This window comes from Dendrobates tinctorius, unplaced genomic scaffold (assembly GCF_039654945.1).
Source record: "Dendrobates tinctorius isolate UK_male_01 unplaced genomic scaffold, ASM3965494v1 ptg000160l, whole genome shotgun sequence".
Taxonomy (NCBI): domain Eukaryota; kingdom Metazoa; phylum Chordata; class Amphibia; order Anura; family Dendrobatidae; genus Dendrobates; species Dendrobates tinctorius.
This window is the reverse complement of record NW_027361827.1, coordinates 21,984,860-22,007,122: the sequence shown is the minus strand read 5'-3', so window position 1 is coordinate 22,007,122 and position 22,263 is coordinate 21,984,860. Positions and strand designations below refer to the sequence as shown.

Here is a 22,263-nt window from a genome sequence, read left to right as displayed (position 1 = left end):
GAGTGGAGTAGAGAGAGTAGAGTGTTACTATGAAACAAAACTTGTCATGTTTGGAAGAGACAGAATGTTGAGTTGCATCCACAGAACACCATACCTATTGTGAAGCATGGGGGTGGCAACATCATTCTTTGGGGCTGTTTCTCTGCAAAGTGACTAGGACAACTGATCCGTGTACATGAATGAATGGGGCCATGTATCGTGAGATTTTGAGTACAAACCTCCATCCATCAGCAAGGGCATTGAAGATGAAACATGGATGGGTCTTTCAGATTGATAATTATCCCAAGCACACCACCAGGGCAACAAAGGACTGGCTTTGTAAGAAGCATATGAAAGTCCTGGAGTGGCTTAGCCAGTCTCTAGATCTCAAACCAATAGAAAACATTTGGACGGATTTGAAAATCTGTGTCGCCCAGCCACAGGCCCAAAACATCACTGCTCTAGAGGAGATCTGCCAACATACCACCAAACAGTGTGTGCAAGCTTTGTGAAGACTTACAGAAAACGTCTGACCTCTGTCATTGCCAACAAAGGATATATAACAAAATATTGAGATGAACTTTTGTTATTGACCAAATACTTATTTTCCACCATAATTTGAACAATAAATCTTGCCAAATCAGACGAGGTGATTTTCTGGATTTGTTTTCTCATTTTGACTCTCATAGTTGTGGTGTACCTATGATGTCAATTACAGGCCTCTCTCATCTTTTTAAGTGTGAGAACTTGCACAATTGGTGGCTGACTAAATACTTTTTTTCTCCACTGTATATTCTATCTTATTATACCCTAAATCTCTTTTCCTACAACTGCATTACCCATTAGCAATGACCAATTAGAAAGTGTTGGTATAATTTGATGATTACTTTTAAATTTATCTATTAAAATTTAAATTTTAGTGGGGATTTCTTTTACATAGTAGTATAGTTAGCAAGGCCGAAAAAAGACATTTGTCCATCCAATTCAGCCTATATTCCGTCAGAATAAATCCCCAAACCTACGTCCTTCTAAAGAACCTAATCACTGTAAGATACAATATTGTTACGCTCCAGAAAGACATCCAGGCCTGTCTTGAACTCCTTGACTGAGTTCGCAATCACCACCTCCTCCGGCAAGGAATTCCAGATTCTCACTGCTCTAACAGTAAAGAATCCTCTTCTATGTTGGTGGAAAAACCTTCTCTCCTCCAGATGCAGAGAATGCCCCCTTGTGACTTCAGCTTCCTTGATATAAACAGATCCTCTGAGAGATATTTGTATTGTCCCCTTATATACTTATACTAGGTTTTTAGATCGCCCCTCAGTCGTCTTTTTTCTAGACTAAATAATCCTAATTTTGCTAATCTCTCTGGGTATTGTAGTTCCCCATCCCCTTTATTAATTTTATTGCCCTCCTTTGTACTCGCTCTAGTTCCATTATTTCCTTCCTGAGCACCGGTGCCCAAAGCTGTACACAGTACTCCATGTGCGGTCTAACCAAGGATTTGTATAGAGGCAGTATAATGTTCTCATCATGTGTATCCAGACCTCTTTTAATGCACCCCATGATCCTGTTTGCCTTGGCAGCCGCTGCCTGGCACAGGCTGCTCCAGGTAAGTTTACCATTAACTAGGATCCCCAAGTCCTTCTCCATGTCACATTTACCCAGTGGTTTCCCGTTCAGTGTGTAATGGTGATATTGATTCCATCTTCCCATGTGTATAACCTTACATTTATCATTGTTAAACCGCATCTGCCACCTTTCAGCCCAAGTTCCCAACTTATCCAGATCCATCTGTAGCTGAATACTATCTTCTCTTGTATTGACAGCTTTACATAGTTTTTCATCTGCAAATATCGATATTTTACATGTAAACCTTGTATCAGATCGTTAATAAATGTTGAAGAGATGAGGTCCCAACACCGACCCCTGCGGTACCCCCCCTGGTCACAGCGACCCAGTTAGAGAATATACAGTTTATAACCACCCTCTGCTATCACTAAGCCACTTAATTACCCATTTACACACCTTTTCCCCCAGACCCAGCATTCTCATTTTGTGTACCAACCTCTTGTGTGGCACAGTATCAAACGCTTTGGAAAAATCAAGATATACCACGTCCAATGACTCACCTTGGTCCAGTCTATAGTTTACCTCTTCATAAAAACTGATTACATTGGTTTAACAGGAGCGATTCCTCATAAACCCATGCTCATATGGCGTTAAACAGTTATTCTCATTGAGATAATCCAGAATAACATTCCTCAGAAACCCTTCAAATATTTTACCAACAATAGAGGTTAGACTTACTGGCCTATAATTTCCAGGTTCACTTTTAGAGCCCTTTTTAAATATTAGTACCACATTTGCTATGCGCCAGTCCTGTGGAACAGACCCTGTCGCTATAGAGTCCCTAAAAATAAGAAATAATGGTTTGTCTATTACATTACTTAGTTCTCTTAGTACTCGTGGGAGTATGCCATCCGGACCCGGATTTTAATCTTATTTAGCCGGTTTCACACCTCTTCTTGGGTTAGATTGGTGACCCTTAATATAATATTAATATAGGGTTTTCTTTGTCTCGTGGCATTTTACCTAACATTTTATTTTCCACCGTGAATATCGTGTTTAATATATTAGCTTTTTCCTCATCATCTACAACCATTCTTTCCTCACAATTTTTTAAGGGGCCTACACTTTCATTTTTGATTCATTTACTATTGATATAGTGGAAGAACAGTTTGGGATTAGTTTTACTCTCCTTAGCAATGTGCTTCTCTGTTTCCTTTTCGGCAGCTTTAATTAGTTTTTTAAAGTATTTTTCTCCCTATAATTTTTTTTTTTAGAGCTTCAAAGGTGCCATCCTGCTTAAGTAGTTTAAATGCTTTCTTTTTACTATTAATTGCCCCTCTTACTTCTTTGTTTAGCCACATTGGGTTTCTTCTATTTCTTGTCCTTTTATTCCCACAAGGTATAAACCACTTACAGTGCCTATTTAGGATGTTCTTAAACATTTCCCATTTATTATCTGTATTCATATTTCTGAGGACATTGTCCCAGTCAACCAGATTAAGGGCATCTCTAAGCTGGTCAAACTTTGCCTTCCTAAAGTTCAGTGTTTTTGTGACTCCCTGACAAGTCTCTGTAGCGAAAGACAAGTGAAACTGTACAATATTGTGGTCGCTATTTCCTAGATGCCCGACGACCTGCAGATTTGTTATTCTGTCAGGTCTGTTTGATAGTATTAGGGCTAAAAGTGCTGCTCCTCTGGTTGGATTCTGCACTAATTTTTGTTTCTTCTTTAAGAGTAAACCCCATATAAATCATCGTTATTTGGTTTTAAACTATCTGTTTACCCATTCTGCGTCTCACAAAGGCATGACAGTTGGTACTAAATACCTCAAATGACTCATCAGACTTTAGTACAGATTTCTACTGATCTTAAAAGTGCAGTACTTGTGTTGTTTGGAGCAAACAAGTCTCTTCTTATTTGCGGTCCTCACTAGTGAGTTCTTAGCAGCAATTCGACCATAAAGGACTGATCATTCCAGTCTCCACTAGACAGTTGATGTTGAGATGTGTGTGCTACTTGATGTATGTGCATCATTTATAAGTGCTGTTATCTAATGTGCAGTCAGTTTGCATTTTCTGAGGCTGATAACTGATAGCTTATCCTCTGCAGCAGAGGTAATTCTTGGTCATCCTATCTTGGGGCAGTCCTCCCAAAATGCAGTTTCATCATAGTAATCGTTTGTTTTAATGACTGCACGTCAGGATACCTATAAGGTGCCAACAATTTTCTGGATTGACTGACCTTCATGTCTTAGGCTGGGTTCATATCGCGTTAGGTGCCATCCGTTTAACGGATCCGTTACTAAGCAGCACTAACGCAATGTAACAGATCCGTTAACGCACCTATTGCCATCCATTATTGTAACCGATCCTAACGCATGTCAAAATCGGCATGCGTTACTTTGTGACGCACCCTCAAACGAGGTCTACCGCGTTTTCGGGTACGTTAGGTCGAACGCACAGTGAACGTACGTGTTCGCTGTGCATAGACCACTATTACTAACGCATGCCAACGCAATGCTACTATGTGTTAGCGCATACGGTAACGCGATTGTACAAAAAAAATGATTTTGGCCATCAGCATTAGTGCCTCCGATTAACGTATCTGTTAAATGGATGGCACTAACGTGATGTGAACCTAGCCTAAAAGTAATGAGGACTGTTGTTTTTCTTTAGCTAGTTGAGGGTTTTTTTGCCATAAACTGCCATAGAAAAGTTGTGGAATGGGGCTCAACCATCTATTTAACTGTGTTACCATCACTGGCTCTATTGATAGTGCAAACACTTTCTGAAGGCTAGTGATTCGGCAAATGAATGCTTGGCAAGGCATACCTGTGCATTATAAGCTATTTCAGGGGACTACCTATTAAAACTGCTTAAAAGAATGTCAAGGGAGTATAAAACTGGCATTAAAGTAAAAGAGGAGTGCTTTGAAGAATCTAATATTTAACACATATTCTGGTTTGTTTCTATGTTTCTTTACTCCTTGTTTCCATATGTGTTACTTTGATGTTTTACTGCTTTCAGTCTGAATCTTACAAAGTTCACATTCCAATAAGAACAAGGGGAACCATAACATGATCAGATGTGTCAAAACTTTTGACTGTTACTGTATGTGGCTTGTATTTTAACATATACCGTAATAGCCATTTAATATAAAACCATATAATCCATTTAAACTGTGCATTTCCACGAGACTATAGAGGGAAATATTTGAGCTCATGCCTCTGTATATACTTGAATAATTTCTACATGAATTTTTTTGTTTGATAGTTTTCACTGTTTTTAATTCTAGGTATGTGTCACTTAAAGCTTGAAGATATGGAATATGGATACAGCCTTCCTTTCTGGTGCCATTCCAAATGCGGCCAAAACCTTCACTTTTCCAATATTTATTATTCCTTTTCCAAAGATTATCTTACAGCTTTTTGTACATTTTCTTTTCTGAACAAAAATAAAAACATTGATGTGTAAATGCAGCAGTTTAGCAATGTCACAGAATCTGCATATCTGAAAACACAGCTGTCTATTTCATTTAATTTTTTTAAAAATAAATATTTCAGTTTTATTTTACATTTTACAAATGTAATTTTCTCCAAAATTTTAAGTTTGCATATTAAACATATTTCCCGCAGTGTTTGTTTTGAACAGCCTTTATGTAAAAAATAATAATAATAAATAAACCTGATAGAAACTTGCGCTAATTAAATGTGTCTTGGTTAAATAAAGATATCTTATGAAGAAATCTATTACCTTTACTGAAGTTAAAAACTGGCGAGGCAGGGAAAAAGGTCTTCAGAATTCAGGGTGGATTTCCAGGTCCTTTCCCAATAATACTCCCCGACACAGGTATATAAAAAGTTACTGGAGCTAAAGGGTGCTACCTCCTAGCATGCCGCCGTCCCGGCCGGTGACTGGCGCGCAGCTGGAGGTGTATATCGGCAGGCTGTAAGAGTACCAGCCGCCGCTTGCAAAAGCAGGCCTGCAAGGTCCAAAAAAGCTGAAGGACCTTGCGTGACGTCACAGTCACGTGATAGATCACGTGACAGGCAAGAAAGCCCTATGGGGCGCTGATGGGGCCAGAAAGCAATGGCAAATCCTACGTGTTGCGGAATTCACTGATTCCTTCTTCAGGGATGGCCCCCTAGAGCAAGAGGAACCCTTATATAGCCTCCAGTATATAGCAATGGAGCATTATGCTATGCAATAAAAGCAAATAGCTCAATCTCGCTATTTAAACCGTTTGGGATCAGAGTATTCAATTCAAATATCCATTTACTTTCCACCCTGGACATCTGATGGATAAAATTACCTTTCCTGATACTTCTTTTAACTATTTGAATCCCAGTCACTTTAGTGTCCCTTAGGGAGCTCCCATGATGTATAAGATAATGATTAGAGAGGGGGTGACCTGTGAATTTCTTACAAATATTCTGTAAATGTTCCCCAATTCTGACATTTAAGGGACGTATCGTTCGACCTATATACAATTTATCACATGGACATGTGATACAATATATCACCCCCTTCGTGTCACAGGTGATAAAATCACGAATCTGAATCTCCATGGATTTATTTATAATAGAGAATTGTTTCTTACTGCCTAATTTTCTGCAAGATACACATTTTTTGCAGGGAAAAAAACCTTTTAATTGCTGTTGTGAATGAGAATTGGGGCCTTCTTTAGATATTGAAATAGAAGGGGCTACCAGGTTACCTAAATTATTTGCCCTTCTAAAGACAAACCTAGGGCGGGCTGGTAGAACTTCCCCTATGATTTTATCATTCTTCAAAATACCCCAGTGTTTATTTACAATTTTTCTGAGAATTTGACTATTTGAATTATACTGGGTGATGATAGGAAGCTCGTCTATACTAATATTTTCTTTATTTTTTATTTTATGTCTGAGGAATTGTTCCCTTGGTATATGTCCAATATATTCCCTGGTTGCTAGTAGGGATTGGGTATCATAACCTTTTTGACAAAATTTTTTGATTAGAGTTTCAGCCTCAGTTAAATAGTCCTGTGACTTGGAACAATTTCTATGAGCCCGTATGAATTGGCTCTTTGGAATATCAAGAAGCCAACTTGGGAGATGACAGCTTTCTAGCGAAATATAATTGTTTGAATCAGTGGGTTTGTGAAATAGTTGTGTCTGAATGGTGTTGTCCTCAATAAAGATTTTTAAGTCTAAAAAGTTAATCTCCGTGAGACTAGTAGTTGCGGTAAATTTTAAAAAATAACAATTTTTATTCAATTCATCAATAAAATCTGTTAAAAGAGTAGGCCCACCAGACCAAATAAAAATAATATCATCTATGAAGCGGTGCCAGAGTACCAGATTCGCGCGCAGCCTGCCCTCGGGAAAGATGGTTTCATGTTCCCACTTGCCAACATACAAATTTGCATAACTGGGCGCGATTCTGGTACCCATAGCGGTCCCCCACTTCTGGGAGTAGTAGTTCGCTCCATAGTAAAAATAGTTGTGGGTGAGTATAAAATAAATACAATCGACAATAAAAGCAATTTGGTCGCTGGGAAAGCTTTTAGCCTCTGACATAAAGAATTCCGCAGATTTGCAACCCTTTTCATGTTCAATAACTGTGTAAAGGGAAGTTATATCTAAAGTCCCTAAGATGAAATGATCTTTCCATTCTATAGTATTTAAAACCTGTAAAACATGAGTAGTGTCCTTCAAATAGGCTGGACGGTCAGGGACTAATTGCTGTAAATGGTAGTCCACAAACTTAGAAAGATTAGCCGTCAGGCCGCCAATAGCCGATATTATTGGTCGGCCCGGGGGTTTGATCAAACTCTTATGTATCTTTGGGATGTAATAAAAATATGGTATCCTAGGGTGAGTGGTGTTGATAAAGTCAAATTCCTCTTTCTTTATGTACCCCTTATCGAAACCACATTTGATGAGGACCTGCATTTCTGCAAGGTACCTTTCTGAAGGGTCACTATCCAATAATTCATAGGTACGTGAATCCGATAGTATCCTCAAAGACTCTTCCTCATAGTCAGAAGTGTTCAAAATTACTATGCTGCCCCCTTTGTCAGCCGGTCTTAGTGTAATTGCATGATTTGTCTGAAGCCGTTTAATAGCTGAACGTTCACTGCTAGATAAATTATACTTAAATTTTCTGCATCTTTTATCAGATATACTCCTAATATCCTGTATCACGTTATTCTGAAATGCCTCAAAGGCTTCTGAGTATTCTTGAATCGGATTGAAATTGGATTTCTTCTTTAGACCTTTATGCTGATAAGGGTCTATAATTTCAAACAGATTTGTGACGTCGCTAGAAGTCACTCTTTTTTTCATATAGAATTTTTTTATGGCTAATCTCCTCATAAAAGTTTTGATACCAATAAACGCCTGGAACTTGTTAAAACCCACACTGGGTGCAAATTTGAGGCCTTTACTCAGTAATCTTTTCTCATTATCCTTTAAACTGTAGTCACTAAGATTAAACATTTTTTGTTCTGAATGGCTCACTTGATCCTCTGGTATTTGTTGTTTATTCTTTTTTTTGGTAAATTTCCCGCCCCTACATCCCCTCTGCCGTATTTTTTTGGACCCACCTGAAAAAACGGCAAATGGCTTTGTTTAGTTTTAGGTTTATTTTTTGTGAGAAGAGGACCCTCATTGAGGGCTGGGGGTAAGCCATGTCCACTCCAGACCATTTAACCCATTGGTGACTCTTGATGAAGTACATGGACAGGAAAATTCTTCTCTTTTATCCTCTAGTGAAAGATTTTCGATCCATTTAACCTCTGGTATGGATGATATCAATGTCAATAATGGACAAGAAACAGCTCATATACAATGTGGGGACTCTAATATAGATAATATACTACTCGGAGAGACGGCGGTTACTGCATCCACACCGGTGCCCGCTATTCCCACCCAAAATAGATTTTTTTCTCCTCTTGCAAGTACAGTTAACCATCCTTCTACTTCTAATAACAATCCCAATCAATTACCCCCAGCCCTCAATGAGGGTCCTCTTCTCACGAAAAATAAACCTAAAACTAAACAAAGCCATTTGCCGTTTTTTCAGGTGGGTCCAAAAAAATACGGCAGAGGGGATGTAGGGGCGGGAAATTTACCAAAAAAAAGAATAAACAACAAATACCAGAGGATCAAGTGAGCCATTCAGAACAAAAAATGTTTAATCTTAGTGACTACAGTTTAAAGGATAATGAGAAAAGATTACTGAGTAAAGGCCTCAAATTTGCACCCAGTGTGGGTTTTAACAAGTTCCCGGCGTTTATTGGTATCAAAACTTTTATGAGGAGATTAGCCATAAAAAAATTCTATATGAAAAAAAGAGTGACTTCTAGCGACGTCACGAATCTGTTTGAAATTATAGACCCTTATCAGCATAAAGGTCTAAAGAAGAAATCCAATTTCAATCCGATTCAAGAATACTCAGAAGCCTTTGAGGCATTTCAGAATAACGTGATACAGGATATTAGGAGTATATCTGATAAAAGATGCAGAAAATTTAAGTATAATTTATCTAGCAGTGAACGTTCAGCTATTAAACGGCTTCAGACAAATCATGCAATTACACTAAGACCGGCTGACAAAGGGGGCAGCATAGTAATTTTGAACACTTCTGACTATGAGGAAGAGTCTTTGAGGATACTATCGGATTCACGTACCTATGAATTATTGGACAGTGACCCTTCAGAAAGGTACCTTGCAGAAATGCAGGTCCTCATCAAATGTGGTTTCGATAAGGGGTACATAAAGAAAGAGGAATTTGACTTTATCAACACCACTCACCCTAGGATACTATATTTTTATTACATCCCAAAGATACATAAGAGTTTGATCAAACCCCCGGGCCGACCAATAATATCGGCTATTGGCGGCCTGACGGCTAATCTTTCTAAGTTTGTGGACTACCATTTACAGCAATTAGTCCCTGCCCTTCCAGCCTATTTGAAGGACACTACTCATGTTTTACAGGTTTTAAATACTATAGAATGGAAAGATCATTTCATCTTAGGGACTTTAGATATAACTTCCCTTTACACAGTTATTGAACATGAAAAGGGTTGCAAATCTGCGGAATTCTTTATGTCAGAGGCTAAAAGCTTTCCCAGCGACCAAATTGCTTTTATTGTCGATTGTATTTATTTTATACTCACCCACATCTATTTTTACTATGGAGCGAACTACTACTCCCAGAAGTGGGGGACCGCTATGGGTACCAGATTCGCTCCCAGTTATGCAAATTTGTATGTTGGCAAGTGGGAACATGAAACCATCTTTCCCGAGGGCAGGCTGCGCGCAAATCTGGTACTCTGGCACCGCTTCATAGATGATATTATTTTTATTTGGTCTGGTGGGCCTACTCTTTTAACAGATTTTATTGATGAATTGAATAAAAATTGTTATTTTTTAAAATTTACCGCAACTACTAGTCTCACGGAGATTAACTTTTTAGACTTAAAAATCTTTATTGAGGACAACACCATTCAGACACAACTATTTCACAAACCCACTGATTCAAACAATTATATTTCGCTAGAAAGCTGTCATCTCCCAAGTTGGCTTCTTAATATTCCAAAGAGCCAATTCATACGGGCTCATAGAAATTGTTCCAAGTCACAGGACTATTTAACTGAGGCTGAAACTCTAATCAAAAAATTTTGTCAAAAAGGTTATGATACCCAATCCCTGCTAGCAACCAGGGAATATATTGGACATATACCAAGGGAACAATTCCTCAGACATAAAATAAAAAATAAAGAAAATATTAGTATAGACGAGCTTCCTATCATCACCCAGTATAATTCAAATAGTCAAATTCTCAGAAAAATTGTAAATAAACACTGGGGTATTTTGAAGAATGATAAAATCATAGGGGAAGTTCTACCAGCCCGCCCTAGGTTTGTCTTTAGAAGGGCAAATAATTTAGGTAACCTGGTAGCCCCTTCTATTTCAATATCTAAAGAAGGCCCCAATTCTCATTCACAACAGCAATTAAAAGGTTTTATTCCCTGCAAAAAATGTGTATCTTGCAGAAAATTAGGCAGTAAGAAACAATTCTCTATTATAAATAAATCCATGGAGATTCAGATTCGTGATTTTATCACCTGTGACACGAAGGGGGTGATATATTGTATCACATGTCCATGTGATAAATTGTATATAGGTCGAACGATACGTCCCTTAAATGTCAGAATTGGGGAACATTTACAGAATATTTGTAAGAAATTCACAGGTCACCCCCTCTCTAATCATTATCTTATACATCATGGGAGCTCCCTAAGGGACACTAAAGTGACTGGGATTCAAATAGTTAAAAGAAGTATCAGGAAAGGTAATTTTATCCATCAGATGTCCAGGGTGGAAAGTAAATGGATATATGAATTGAATACTCTGATCCCAAACGGTTTAAATAGCGAGATTGAGCTATTTGCTTTTAATGCATAGCATAATGCTCCATTGCTATATACTGGAGGCTATATAAGGGTTCCTCTTGCTCTAGGGGGCCATCCCTGAAGAAGGAATCAGTGAATTCCGCAACGCGTAGGATTTGCCATTGCTTTCTGGCCCCATCAGCGCCCCATAGGGCTTTCTTGCCTGTCACATGATCTATCACGTGACTGTGACGTCACGCAAGGTCCTTCAGCTTTTTTGGACCTTGCAGGCCTGCTTTTGCAAGCGGCAGCTGGTACTCTTACAGCCTGCCGATATACACCTCCAGCTGCGCGCCAGTCACCGGCCGGGACGGCGGCATGCTAGGAGGTAGCACCCTTTAGCTCCAGTAACTTTTTATATACCTGTGTCGGGGAGTATTAATGGGAAAGGACCTGGAAATCCACCCTGCATTCTGAAGACCTTTTTCCCTGCCTCGCCAGTTTTTAGCTTCAGTAAAGGTAATAGATTTCTTCATAAGATATCTTTATTTAACCAAGACACATTTAATTAGTGCAAGTTTCTATCAGGTTTATTTATTATTATTATTTTATGGGGACAACTTGAGTGGTGTGTTGTCTTATTACTTGCTGCTTTGTGTTCTGTGGGTGTACGCTTTAGCGCCATTGGTATATACATATATTTATGTAAAAAATGTTTGTGTAAAAATGCATTAGGCTAGTTTCACACTGGCGTATGGAGGAGCTGCGTACTTCCTCTGTGAAGCTAAACCCACTGCCGCACCCTCCTCCGGTCAGCTCCGCCTCTGTCGGCATGCGACCTGTGTACCATATCTTTAGCATTAGGTACGCAGGCCGTGCTGATGTATGAGGATGCCTCCGCATGTGTCGTTTTGACATTGCGGCGACCTTCACCGAACGCAACGTGTTGCATTTTGGTGCGGTCGCCGCACTGTCAAAACGATGCATACGGAGGCATCCACATACATTGGCACGGCCTGAGTACCTAATGCTAATGATAGGGTATACATGCCGACGGAGGCGGAGCTGACCAGAGGAGGCGTGGCCGTGGGCAGATCTTCACAGAGGAAGTCTGCATCCCTCCGCAGCACCTCCATACACTAGTGTGAAAGTAGCCTAACTAATGTAATCACACACATCATATTTGTCTTCTTTCGTTTGCAAAAGCACAGTGATTTTCACATTGATTTATCAAAGTGAATCTTTCATTTGCCTTAGATCCATTGAGGCTTAAGAACAATTTGCAGACAACATCAATTTATAGTTTAACCCTTGCTTTATCCTCATAATCAATGACAAATATTAGGATAATCTGTGCTGTCTCAAGCCCCTGCCACACACAGCGATCTCGCTAGCGAGATCGCTGCTGAGTCACAAGTTTTGTGACGCAACAGCGATCTCACCAGCGAGATCGCTGTGTGTGACACTTACCAGCGACCGCCACCCCTGCCGGGTATCGCTGATCATCCTGGAATGGCCAGGACATTTTTTTGATTGCTGGTCTCGCGCTGGCCAGCACGCATCGCTACGTGTGGCAGGCGGGAGATCAGCGACCTGGAGCTGGTAACCAAGGTAAACATCGGGTTTCTAAGTGCCGCGCGCCGCTTAGAAACCCAATGTGTACCTTGGTTACCAGCTCCCTGCACCAGCGCGCTGGTAACTAAGGTACACAGTGGGTAACTAAGCGACGTGTGTCGCTTGTTACCCGCGTGTCGCTGGTGCTGATCGCTGGTGAAGCTGCCTGTTTGGCAGCTCACCAGCGATCATGTAGCGACACACCAGCGATCCTGACAAGGACATATCGTTGTCGGGATCGTTGGTGCGTCGCTATGTGTGACGGGGCCCTCACCCTTGAGTTTGGAACAGAATAAATAAACCAATTCTTCCCTATCTCTAAACCAATAGTCATCTTTAGGTCATCTAGAAAGGTATACCTTCAGCTTTTAATGACCACTCATGCGGTTCCACACAATGCTCCCTCCTAAAGCCTTTGTGCCTATACTTGACCCCAGCATCACTTTTCTATCCTTTTCACTCTATTTGGTTGTAATATTTTCATTGAATGACATCAATAAAATAATTTGTGGAAAAAAAAAAGATTTTGGTGGTCATATTGAAAGATCGTCATTATTCTCTGAAGAAGGATACATACTGCAATAGTTCTCACCCTATAAGGAATGACAATGGGACGTTTCAATGGACCAGGAAAGGCCATCCCTCATCCATTTGGAGAGAGGAACACCACTCTCGGTTGATAGAAACCTGGATGGGGCTCACCCTGCAAAAGAAACTACTGTATGTTGCTTGCAGTATACACTTTGCTCTGATTTTAATGTTTTGGTCTCTATTTATTTTTACCACTGTACCCTGGCTAAGTGTCAGTTCTCCACGTTATTACATATAGTAGGTGCCATAGAAAACTGTTAATCAGGCAGCAGATTATTTCTGTGTGGGCACTGCTGATGACATTACTACATAACGTATGAACTGGCTGTTTGTATGTACCAGCATCATACTGTGTCCCCCTTACATGACAACGTGTCTGCTGCAGATGTACTGCAAAACAGTGTAAATAGATCATAAAAGTGTTAATAACAGGGCAGTAGAAAATATTAAAATGTCTCTTGTGAGTGTCAGATTTATATAAAGAAAAGTAAATAAATGAGTAAAAGGCAAAAAATTCCAAAACACTCCAAGAACATCCTTTACATGTGCTATAAAAAGCTGTTCCAAAACTGGCTACACAGGATAGTACAGTTTTTGTTAAAATAAGTCAAACTATGTTTTGGCAAAAAGAACACCGATGAGGGCCAAAGATGATAAAAACAATATGCACTAGTTTATTCCATTATGCTATGTCAGTAATGGTGTATTCCTCCATCATGTCTCATACAGTACTAGAAACTGGAAAACGACATTTTACCTTAATTTTTATTGAAAGGGTTCACCACTGGACAACGCCTTTTCAATGTCCCTAATGTACCTTGTATAATATAAAAACATACATCTCAGACTGGCGGCACTCTGAAAGATGTGTTCCCTGGCTATCCCATGACATTGTTTATGTCTCATGGGCACTTCCGCCTATCCATGGCCCGTATGGACTTCAACCTTCACACTTCCGTCCTACAAAACTATGAAGGCTGCAGCTCGTCAGCAGCCACTGATTGCTGGGACATTTCGTTCAGAGAGCAGGACCTTTGGTCCAGAAGTTAAATGTTTGTTTTTTTTTAATTTTTCTAGGGACATTGAAAAGGTGTTGTGCAGTAGTGGACAACTCCTTTAAAAGTTGCCACCAGGCTGCCTTATATTTCAGGAGAATCGGGCGAGCACTCAACTCAGTTAATGTCAGCAGCACAACGATGTTGCCGGAACTGTCGCTTATGCAGGAGCGCCCACTCAGCAATTGTGAAATCGGGAGGCTGGAATACAATGCATTCCTGCTTGCGTAGAGGAGAACCCTTAAAGAGTATTTTAATCTAATAGATTCCTTTTAAATGTCCTGCTTTTATATTCAATAAACTATGCTGATGGCCATTGGGAAACATTCTTTGTTTCTTTGTTTTTGCACCTTTGTTGTAGAGTGTAATCATCAAGCTTGCAGTGGAAATTAATCTTTTTACACTGCAATTGTAATTTACATACGCACATAGATTATGCTTGAATCTACGTGTCCCAGATTCAGTGGCATATAAAGCATACAGTTTCTAACATACCTCATTCAATGGAAGTCTGAAAACAAGTAATACAAAAGAAGGCCAAATGTTTCATGTTGAATTGGACACACTATGTAATTAGGTGCTCCTGAATGGAATAAAATCATTTTCTTATCTCCTTTTAGCAATGAAATGTTTGGCACGTACAGAGTTAACTTTAGTTAAGTCCAACTGGGTATTATGAGATAGTTTTCACCGGGAGCATGTACATCTGCCTCCTGTATCATGCAGACCAATCATAAGCAGTTAGTAATACCGGGGTGCAGAAGGACCTCTGATGATGTAATCAGGGTCGCATGACCTGAGTAGACGGCTCTCCCCAGCTGGAGTGTGCAGTCTAAAGGCCCCGTCACACACAGCGATCTCGCTAGCGAGATTGCTGATTTTGTGACGCCACAGCGATCTGTGTGACGGGGATCAGCGACCGGTCCCCCCGCCGGGTATCGCTGATCGTGCACTATCGTCCTGGGCCATTTTTTGATCGTTGCTCTCCCGCTGGCCAGCGCGCATTGCTGCGTGTGGCAGCGGGAGCCACCGATTAGCAAGGCTCCCAGCGCTCTAAGCAGGCGCTGAGAGCTGGTATCTAAGGTAAATATCGGGTTACTAAGCGGCGCGCATCACTTAGTTACCCGATGTGTACCTTAGAAACCTGCGTGCTCGCAGCTCCCGGCACGAGGACGCAGGTTTCTAAGGTACACATTGGGTAACTAAGTGACGTGCACTGCTTAGTAACCCGATATTTACCTTAGATACCAGCGTCCTCGCTGGTGCTGATCGCTGGTGAAGCTGCCTGTTTGGCAGCTCACTAGCGATCATGTAGCGATGCACCAGCGATCCTGACAAGGTCGTATCGATGTCGGGATCGCTGGTGCATCTTTAAGTGTAACAGTACCCTAAGTCAGCACTGAAGATATATTACTCAGCATAGAAGCGTGGAAATATTAACTGGACTTAAAGGGAATCTGTCACCCTTTTTTTGAGATGTCATATAATGATATCATTCAATTGTGTGTCACATAAGGATTCTCTTAGTACTTTTGCTTCCCCCTGACAATGCACCCGGTCCGCTGGGCGGGGCTTGTTCACCTGCTCCCCCTCCTCCCTGTCTTGCTCTACGCATTTCTTCTTGTGTAGAGCAAGACAGGGAGGGGGGAGAAGGTGAATAAGCCCCGCTCATTGGACCGGACCGTGGCAGTTTACATACATCTGAACCGATATAAAAAAGGTATTTATGCATGAAAGGTGCGGGGTCAGGGGGAAGCAAAAGTACTAAGAGAATCCTTATGTGACACACAATTGAATGATATCATTATATGATATCTCTAAAAAGGGGTGACAGATTCCCTTTAATATTCAAAACCAATAGCTGGGTTTCGGTAGTTAAAGGGTCTGACCACTACTAGGACAACCCCTTAAACTAAATGTTTGGCCCTGATAAAATAATAAAGCTTATACTCACCTCCTGTGCCTGCTCGCTCTCCCTGGGCTGTGATGCTGTGTTGTGATGCCCGGTGCCCAATCAACGCTGGTGTTACTGTCTCCCCCTTTGAACGAACTGAACATGAAAAAGAAGCCAGAGCTGAAACTCATCCCAGACTTCCTCTTCATATTCAGTTTGTCCGAAGGCGGAGACAGTGACCCGAGAGTTGATTGGGTGCCGGGTGTCGCGTGTCATTCCACTGCATCACAGCCCTGGGGAGAGCGAGGGCCGACACCGCTGGAACAAAGCCAGCACGGGAAGGGAGTATAGGCTTTAGGCTGTGTGCACACGTTGCATTTTTTTGCGGCGTTTTTTCCGCTGCGGAATCGCCGCGAAAACACAAAAGAACCCGCATCCAATGCAATCCTATGGGATTCCGCAGTTGCTGTGCTAATGCTGCGGATTTTTCCGCTGCGGAATCGTATAGCGGTAAAATCCGCAGCATGCCCATTCTTTTTGCGGAATCGTGGCGATTCCGCACCCATAGGATTGCAGTGAAACACTCACTTTACGCATGTGGCTATGCCCACCAAGCGTAAAGTGAGATTCTCATGTGCGGATGGTACCCAGGGTCTGGAGGAGAGGAGACTGTCCTCCAGGCCCTGGGTACCATAATTCTGTAAAAAATAGAAAAAAAAAAATAAATATTGATATAATCACCCTCCGGCGGCCCCCGGAATCCTTCCTGCCTCTCACCACGTTCCCGGCATCTTCCAGTCCCAGTAATGCTTTGCGCGAATGACCGCTGATGATGTCGCGCTCTTGCGAGCGTGACGTCATCTCAGGTCCTTTGTGCAAAGCATTACTGGGACCGGAAGATGCCTGGAGCGCTGCAGAGTAGATCAGGGGCCGTCGAAAGGTGAGAATAATATTTTTTATTTTTTTTATTATTTCAACATCCTATTTCCAAGCGATGCTAATCGCTTGGAATTCGCAAGCATTCCGCAAGCGAAAAACGCTTGTTTTCCATGGGAAAAATGCATGCAAATTCGCATGTGTTTTACCCGCGAGGGGAGTGCGGAAATGTTGCTGAAATTTCCGCAGCATTTCTGCAACGTAGGTACATAGCCTTATTATTTTATCAGGGTCGAACATTTATTTTAAGAAGGGGTTGTCCTAGTAGTGGACAACCTCTGTAATATTCAGTAAATTCTATCAGCTTCAAGTTATTTCAATGACCATTGTGGATTTTTCTTAATTTAACAAAAGGCTACCAACAATTTTGTCCTTGTGTGTACATGGCGTCACATCAACATTGAATACGCACACCAGGCACATAAATAGACGCAATTACATGCCTTGTTATGCTAGCAATGAGGTTATTAATGGTTGTCTAAGAAATACTCTACCACGCTGAATGCAGTTAGGCACGGAAATTATCGAGATCTGCTGCTGGAAGCTCTGTTTGTTTGCAACTGACGATAAATGATGCTCCAGGTGTGCTCAATGGACAACAAGTTTGGAGACAACAACCGGAGAGTTATGTGACACAAAATAGTTAATAACATTTCCCACATGTCTACTTTACATCAGCACAATTTTGGAAACACTTTTTTGTTAGAAAGTTATAAAGGTTAAAAGTTGACCAGCGATTTCTCACTTTTACAACAAAATTTACAAAACCATTTTTTTTAGGGACCACCTCATATTTGAAGTCACTTTGTGGGGTCTATATGGCAGAAAATACCCAAAAATGACACCATTCTAAAAACTGCACCCCTCAAGCTACTCAAAACTACATTCAAGAAGATTATTAACCCTTCAGGTTCTTCACAGGAACTAAAGCAACGTGGAAGGAAAAAATGGACATTATAATTTTTCCAACAAAAATTTTCTTTTAGCATCAATTTTTTCATTTTCACATGGGTAGCAGGATAAAATGGATCCTAAAATTTGTTGGGCAATTTCTCCTGAGTACACCGATACCTCATATGTGGTCATAAACCACTTTTTGGGTGCACGGCAGGGCTCAGAAGGGAAGGAGCGCCATTTCACTTTCTGAATGGAAAATATGCTGGAATATTTAGCGGTTGCCATGTCGCATTTGGAGAGTCCCTGTGTGCCTAAACTTTGGAGCTCCCCCACAAATGACCCCATTTTGGAAACTAGACCCCCCTAAGGAACTTATCAAGAGGCATAGTGAGCTCTTTGAACTGCTTCACAGAAGTTTATAACGCAGAGCCGTGAAAATAAAAATATTTTTTTCCTCAAAAAATGATTTTTTAATCCGCTATTTGTTATTTTCACAATGGTAACAGGAGAAATTGGACCCCTACAGTTGTTATCCAGTTTGTCCTGAGTTCGCTGGTACCCCATATGTGGGGGGGAACCACTGTTTGGGCACACGTCGGGGCTCAGAAGGGAAGTAGTGACGTTATGAAATGCTGACTTGATGGAATGGTCTGCGGGCGTCATGTTACGTTTGAAGAGCCCCTGATGTGCCTAAACAGTAGAAACCCCCCACAAGTGACCCCATTTTGGAAACTAGACCACCCAAGGAACATATCTAGATGTGTGGTGAGCATTTTGGACCCCCAAGTGCTTCACAGAAGTTTATAACGCAGAGCCATGAAAATAAAAAAAATCATTTTCCTCAAAAAATGATTTTTTAGCCCGCAATTTTTATTTTCACAAGGGTAAATGTGCCTAAACAGTAGAAACTCCCCACAAGTGACCCCATTTTGGAAACTAGACCCCCAAGGAAATTGGACCCCAAAAGTTGTTGTCCAGTTTGTCCCGAGTTTGCTGGTACCCCATATGTGAGGGGGGGCCATTATTTGGGCACACGTCGGGGCTTGGAAGGGAAGTAGTGACGTTTTGAAATGCCGACTTGATGGAATGGTCTGCGGGCGCCATGTTACGTTTGCAGAGCCCTGATGTGCCTAAACAGTGGAAACCCCCCCACAAGTGACCCTATATTGGAAACTAGACCGCCCAAGGAGCTTAGCTAGATGTGTGGTGAGCACTTTGAACCCCTAAGTGCTTCACAGAAGTTTATAACGCAGAGACGTGAAAATAAAAAATAATTTCTTTTTCCACAAAAATAATTTTTTTAGCTCCCAATTTTTTATCTTCCCAAGCGTAACAGGAGAAATTAGACTGCCAATGTTGTGCAATTTTTCCTGAGTACGCTGATACCCCATATGTTGGGGTAAACCACTGTTTGGGCACACGTCGGGGCTTGGAATGGAGGGAACACTGTTTGACTTTTGGAACGCAAAATTGGCTGCAATAAATGATGGCGCCATGTCGCATTTGGAGACCCCGTGATGTGCCTAAACAGTGGAAACACCTCAATAATAGCTCCAACCCTAACCCCAACACACCCCTAACCCTAATCATAACCCTAACCACAACCCTAACCCAAACACACCCCTAACCCTAATCCCAACTCTAATCCTAACCACAAGCCTAACCCTAATCCCAACTCAACCCACCCCTAATTTTAACCCTAATTCCAACCCTAAACCTAATTCCAACCCTAATCCCAACCCTAATTCTAACCCTAATTCCAACCCTAACCCTATTTCTAACCCTAACCCTATTTGTAAGCCTAATTCTAACCCTAACCCTAATTCCAACCCTAATTGAAAAATAAAAATATTTTTATTTGTCCCTACCCGTGGGGGTGATAAACGGGGGGTTTATTTACTTTTCTTTATTGTGATCACTGTGAGAGTTTATTACAGTGATCAAAATAAATGAATGAATCTGCAGCCGGCAGATTCCAGTGGGCGCACTGCGCATATGCCCGCCATTTTCCAAGATGGCGGCAACCATGATCTGAGACGTCAGGACACCGGGACGGCCAGAGGGACATTGGAGGCACCGTGAAGGGTGAGGGAGGGGGAGCAGATTATGACGGCGGCGGCCGATCGGCGCCGCCAGTAGGTGGGGGGGTCTGAACAGTATCTCCAGCCATGGCAGATGCTATTGCAGCATCGGCCATGGCTGGATTGTAATATTTCACCAAATTTCAATGGTGAAATATTACAATCGCTCTGATTGACTGTTTCACTTTTAACAGCCAATCAGAGCGATCGTAGCCACATGGGGGCTAAGCCACCCCCCCTGTGGTGAAGTACAAAGGGTCCTGTGTGTGCGAGTCAGTGACTTTTCAGTGACCCCGGTCACCCGACCCGCAGGGGGGCTATCAATTCATGACGCCACATAGGTATCATGGGTCGGATAGACACGACTTTTCATGACACCTACGTGGTGTCAAAGGTCGGGAAGGGGTTAACATTAGAGTGATCAACATGCAGCCTACTATTATGTTCAAAAATGGCTCCTGGGACACAGTGAAAAAACGGCAATCCCACTGGTTCTATGGTTGATGTATTCACTAGCAGGCTATCATGGTGCAGAGCAAGACAGCAATGGAGGCTGGAATGGAGGTCTGTCCTCTTAAGGCTGGTTTTACACTTGCCGTATTTTTGCGGGCCAATTTTGCGGCCCCAATGCATTTCTATTTCCGCAAAAATTATGGGGTGCACCACGTGCCGTACGGCCGTGAAGGCCGTTTATGTGGCCGTGAAAAAAATTCGAGCTTGCTCGATCTTTTTCATGGCGTACGGACTCGGCCCGCATTGTAACTCAATCGGGCCGCAAAAACAAACGGAAGTTTGCTTTCGCGGGGCGCCGTTATTTCCAGCTTTGCGGAACACCGTTTTTTCCAATACTATTTCCATAGTATTGGAAAAAAAACAGCGATCTGCAAACATTTTTTGCGGCCCGTTATTACGGTACATCAAAAAAATGCGGCGATATGGCCGCAAAAACGGGACACAAAAAATGCTGTAAGTGTAAAAGTAGCCTTAGTGACATGATTTGCTTTTATCTTGGATGTAATTATAGCTAAAGATTGGTTTAGAGATCACACAGGTGTCACACCGGTAACTCACATGCCTTTTCAGAGCCATCCTAGTCCGTTCGGTCACTGCTTTGTTCTCTCGCTGTAGTCTCTCTGAGTTTGCCTCTTGCAGCACTCCCCAGCACTGCTGCATCTTCCTGCTGTTTTCCCCATGGCTATAACGAGGCGTGGCCAGTCTGTGCAGGAATTTAACCTGTGCTGTGTCCTGCAGAGTTTAGCTTCTCTGCCCTTCAGCTACTGTAGCAGCACGGGATATATTAGGCAACTCCTCCCTCAGTTCCGTGTCTGGCTTTGGTCTGCTGTTTGTTGCTAACTTCCAGTCTAGATGTGTTCCTGTTTTGTCTCTTTTTACAGACTTGGCATTGAGCAGGGGGTTGGACATGATGACCCTTGAGGTCCCTTCCAACTCTAACATTCTAGGATTCTATGAGGAAATATCATATCAATTCTATTCAAAAGATTATGGTGTGGGTGGCATAATGTACAGTAGCTGGACTTCTGTAGTCTTTATTCCAAATACAGCAAAAGCTTGGTGTTACATTGAGTTGGTCCAGGAACCAAGATTGTCATTTTTCTAAAATGTGCCAGAAACCCTTTTTCAACATGATAACACCAGGCAGCATATTGCTTGTACTACAATGAGTATCCTGTGTGGCCTAAATGTGCTACCAAGGCCTTCAGTGACTCTGGGCTTTGTCATTGGACATCAATTACAAGGGAGGAGCTCCCAGCAGTGATTTTTGAAGATTTGTGTTCCCAAGTACAATGAGGGTGGCAGAACATTCCTCAGACAACCAATAATAACTTTATTGATAGCATGCCAAAGCATATAAGTGTTTGTATTTCTGTGCCTGCCTGACTCTAATACTCAATATTAAATACATTGAGATGCTTTGAAAATATTGTTTCATAAAAAAGTGCATGGATCAACATCAACAACACCAACGTGGCCTTTTTTGGCAAAATGGGAAAACAAAAGATAACATATAGTACAATCCATATGCTCAGGGTCCAATCAACAGAGTCCAGCACAGTTGCACATAAACTCTTCTCTTGAGCTTCCTGCCTCCAGATCCACAGGCAGAGAAAAAACCTCAGTGGTCAAACATTTAACTTGTTGAACCACGCCCTTGGGGAGGAGATATGGTGAGTGGCTGTCCCACCCATCTCTTACAGCCAGTCACAAAAAAGTCCAACTCTGTCATGACTGATTAACCCC

The 22,263-nt window shown here is 41.6% G+C and overlaps 1 protein-coding gene across 1 annotated transcript in view; it reads left to right on the top strand.

Moving 5' to 3' along the window:
• GNG10 (G protein subunit gamma 10) overlaps positions 1–5,185 on the top strand; it is an 85,787-nt gene extending 80,602 nt beyond the window's left edge. Inside the window, exon 3 of the mRNA XM_073549631.1 lies at positions 4,847–5,185. The gene's annotated coding sequence lies outside the window, so the exon portion shown is untranslated. The remainder of the gene's footprint in view (positions 1–4,846) is intronic.
• The last annotated feature ends 17,078 nt before the right edge of the window (positions 5,186–22,263 follow it).